Source organism: Lathyrus oleraceus, chromosome 4 (genome assembly GCF_024323335.1).
Source record: "Lathyrus oleraceus cultivar Zhongwan6 chromosome 4, CAAS_Psat_ZW6_1.0, whole genome shotgun sequence".
Taxonomy (NCBI): Eukaryota; Viridiplantae; Streptophyta; class Magnoliopsida; order Fabales; family Fabaceae; genus Lathyrus; species Lathyrus oleraceus.
Genome location: NC_066582.1, coordinates 435,659,937 through 435,664,620, shown reverse-complemented (window position 1 = coordinate 435,664,620; position 4,684 = coordinate 435,659,937). Strand labels below are relative to the sequence as shown.

General features: G+C 36.5%; 1 long non-coding RNA gene across 1 annotated transcript; it reads right to left on the bottom strand.

Annotated features, from left to right (window-relative positions):
* Positions 1–1,269: 1,269 nt before the first annotated feature.
* Positions 1,270–2,869, bottom strand: LOC127135636 (uncharacterized). The gene is made up of 2 exons (XR_007808626.1): positions 2,545–2,869; positions 1,270–1,507 (listed from the first exon to the last, which is right to left on the bottom strand). It is a non-coding gene; the product is annotated as an uncharacterized LOC127135636 (long non-coding RNA).
* Positions 2,870–4,684: the final 1,815 nt, after the last annotated feature.

Below are 4,684 nucleotides of genomic sequence, written 5' to 3'. Positions count from 1 at the left end.
CAACAAACTATACATTGACATATTTTTGGTATTTTGGTTAGTAAATAATGAAAAACAAAGTATGATACAATCAAATGTGCTTGGTGATCTCTCTCAATGCAAACTCAATGAGTGAGGGGTAAGGAGGATGCCAAGGTGTGATCCCAAAGCCAATGCATATGATGAGATATCATGAGGGATCTTAGGGTCAAAATTGGGGTCTTACAATATCCCTAACCTCAGAGTTGATATCTTTAAGTTTCATCTTTACCTCAGAGTTATTGTTTATCCTTTTTATCTCAAACCTAGGAGTTGATGTCTATCCTTTAGACCTAGCTGCATAGTTGTTGACAATCGGTATTCCTAGCCCCAGAGTTGATGTTAATCAATTTCAATCCCATCCTCAGAGTTGAGGTCTACCTTTTTATCCCAACCTCAAAGTTGACGTCTAATTTTCAAATCAACTTCAGAGTTAACATCAAGCTTTCGACCCTAGACCCAGAGATATTGTCTATCTTTTATCTCATCCTCGTAGTTGTTGGTAACCATTATCCTCAGTCACTGAATTAATCTTGATCATGTCATTATTCCCGGTCCCAGAACTGATGTTGACCATATTTTGTCTCCAACTTCAGAGTTGAAAATGTCCAGTTTTATCCCATTCGAAATATTGATGTCAAATACATTTCTATCCCCAACAGTAAATGTTGGTCGTGTTTCTATCTCTAACCTCAGAGTCAATGTCATACTATTGTTTTCAATTCCCACAGTGTCTTCCCCAGTGAAGTCATTCATAACTCCAAAGCCCGGGTTTTACCATGTGTTGATCACTAACCCTAATTGTGGGACCATGTCTTGGGATGTGCTTGTGGAACTTTGTGCTTTGTTTAAAAACCCTAATCAGAGATAGTTGGTGCTTGAGTGCCATGCTGGTTGACTTTTGAACTTATGATTAACCAAAACCCTAATTCTTGGTGGTTGGCAGCAAATGGATCATTGTGGATTGTATCTTGGTGTTAGGGTTTGATCAAGGATTCCAAGTGCGTATGGATAATTATGAAGTTGAATTTTGACTGGTCAATCTCTTTTTTGTCTTGAGTCATTGCATTAGTCCATCTCTTTGTTTTGGATCCAAGTTTTTCATTGTGAATAATTCAAGATTAGTGTCTAAATTTTAGGTCAAGTTTCCATTCATTTCAAGGTTTTGGGGTTTGATCCAACATACAAGATCAAAGATTCATTCATTTGTTGCTTAAGGAAAGGTATTTGAACAAAACCATAAAGTCATGTTTTATTTAACCAAGTGATATTCATGTCAAAAACTTCTCCACATTACAAGTCATTTTTACAAGTCCATATCCAATACATCAAGGAAAAAACCCTATTCTAACCTATATTTTGCTTTGGTCAACTGTTGACTTTTTGGTCAACTAATTGACCAAAGTCAACCATCTATCCCTAAGTCCTTAAGTCCACATCTTCATGATCTTCAAGCACATTCATGACCAAATAGACATGCCAATAAAACCTGTAAAACACATTTGACAATTAGATCACCAAGCACTTTTTTTCAATACACTAATACAAATATTCCAAGCATTCAAGTTCCATAATAATTCCACCAAGCCAAATTTCATTAACCATAATACATGCATTCAAAAATATGGCATTAATTCAATTCACATTCCTTATATAATTCAAATATTCCATAACCCAATTTAAAGTTCCATAACAATTGCACACAACATTCCATAACAGTCCATTAATTCAAAATTGTCATTTCATACAATTCAAATCTCAATCATTTCCATACACAATCCAATTTAATACACAATTTAAGTATTCCATAACCTAATCCCAAGTCCCTAGCATATTTCCAACACACAAGCCTTTGATATACATCCATACGTAGGCCCTAACATTAACCTTTCAAGCATAATACATAACCGAGTAAAAAACCAATTTCAACCTGCAAAGGCATAACAGAAAACTCGGTTCCACCTGCATAACATTTTCATAACTCAGTAAAATGAGTTCCACCTGCATATTTTGGTCTAACAGAGCACAATATAATTCCTGCATAATTTTTAACATAGCATAATATACTTCCCTGCAACATTTTCTAACAGAACATGATTTCAACTTACATACATTTTCTAACAGAACCATCACAACTAAATTAACTTCACTCTTCACACAACTATTTGATTTCAAAACTAACAATTAACAACTTCTAACTATCACTTAACAAACTTTTAACAATGTTGCACATAAGGAGTTTATGAAATCTAACGAAATTGAATCATATACAAGTGTTCCTCACTGCAACTTTCAGGGACACTATTCACTCTTCAAAAATTCTCATAATCACTCCCCTCAATTCTCATAATCACTCCTCTCAATCCTCACGTCCATTCTCTCAATTCTCACATTCTCTCAATCTCTCATGCAAAAATTCCAGCATAACAACAACTCACATAGTAGCAGAAGGTTTTGAAGAAGGAAGAAGAAGAAAGTTAAATAAGAAGGAGATTCAAAGAGAAGTAGAGGAAGAATAAGACTTACCTGAATTTCGGTGCTCTGTGTCTTATCCGATGAGTTTCTTGTTTTTCATAACCATTTGCTCCGTTTTTGAGATGTAAGGTGAGGTTACTGGAGTCAAAGCCCTAACCTCTAGAGCTTTGGTTTTGAGTGAGGAGGTTTTAACTTATCATTTTTGTATTAGGGTTCCTTAACATTTTCACTTCGGTTTGGACGTAAGGATTGGAATTGCCTAAAATTAATATTGTATTTAGATTTAGAATGAGGAAACGAGTGGGATGATATAGGTTTTTCTTGGTTTGTCTCTCCTTCACGACAAAGGCGACCTCCGGCGCAGCAGAGACGAAGGTGTTTCAGGTCGGGTTTGAGAATTGAATTTTGTTGGAAATCCACCATAATCTATAGAGAATTTCAATCAATCTTGATGAACAATATTGTTATCACCCACATAATAACAATGAAAAAGAAAAGAAAAATTGAGAAAGAAAAGAAAGAACGATGGAGAAGAAGAAGAGTATTTTTTGCAGAGTTTCTCTCTGCCCACAATCTGTAGAAAACTTCTTTATTCTCTTTGCAACTGCAAAATTCTGTGAATACAATATTATGAATACAACACCACAAGAATAAGGGTTACTCCCTCTATTTATAGATTTAGGTTAGTTTGCTCACTAAGCCAAAGTCCAAAACTATAAAAGCCAAAAATAGTTAACACTACTAAAAATAGGCCTAAGTCGAAATCCTGGGTGAAGCAACATGCTTCGACACTTCGCCATACTAATACAGCTCAACACACTAGGTGATTCGACACTTCCTTGCTTCTGTCGAGTAACCTGCTTCGACACAAAGAATTAGAATTCAACACACCACCTAATCATTGTGTCTAAGTTATCTACATTCATCATATCTCTTAGTCTTTTGAACACTTCGACCTGCACTCCCTTTGTCATGATGTTCGCAATTTGATTCTTAGTTCTGCAGTGTTCCACATTCATCTTCCCATCTGCTACCTGCTCTCGAAGATAATGGAACCTCATTTTGATGTGCTTGCTTCGACCATGTCTTATCGGATTCTTCGCCAAATTGATAGTCGACATTCTGACAATCTTCATGGTAATTTCTCCATGACTCTTCGCTATTATTTCTTCGACCATATTCACCATCCACGTTCCTTGACATGTACAAAGAGAAGCAGCTACGTATTCTGCTCCGTACGATGATAATGTCACTACTGGCTCCTTTCTCAAACTACAAGCAACTGATGCACCACCTAGCATAAACACATAGCCAACTATGGATTTTCGATCCTTAGAATCACTACGCCAACTTGAGTCGGTGTATCCTACTAGTTTGCATTCTTTTCCTTCACCATCTACATGGGAAAAAATGCCATAGTCGAGAGTTCCTTTCAGATACCTTAGTATCCTCTTCTCCGCTGCTAGATGTGACACTTTTGGCTTCTGCATGAATCTTCTCACCATACCTATACTATATGCTAAGTCAGGCCTTGTGTGACAAAGGTATCGAAGTGACCCAATAAGTCTTCTATATTGGGTTGAGTCGCCATCATCTTCATCTGAATCTTTTGACAGTTGTAATTTGGGCTCAACTGGAGTCGAAGTTGGGTTGCAATCTTACATCTCAAATCTCTTGAGTATTTTGCATGCATACCTTCTTTGATGCATCATCAAACCTCTACCACTCTTTTAGAATTCGATGCCAAGAAAATATGAAATGTCACCCAGATCTGACATTTCGAATTCCTTGTTGAGATCACCTTTGAAGTCTTCGATCTCCTTCTTACAGCTACCTGTTATCAACAAGTCATCGACATAGAGACATAGTGTAAGCAATTCACTCTTGCTTCTTCTTACATATACTCCATGTTCAACTTTTCACTTTACAAATTTCGTATCCCTTAGAAATCCATCTATTTTCTTGTTCCAATCTCTAGGAGCTTGTTTAAGTCCGTAGAGGGCTTTATGCAACATGTTCACCTTTCTTTCTTCGCCTTGTTTCACAAACTCAACTGATTGTGCAACATAAACTTCTTCTTCTAAGGGGCCATTCAGGAATGCATATTTCACATCCATCTGGCACATTTGCCAGTTTTTCATGTTTGTTAGACCAACAATCAACCTAATTATTTCGATCCTAGAAACAGGTG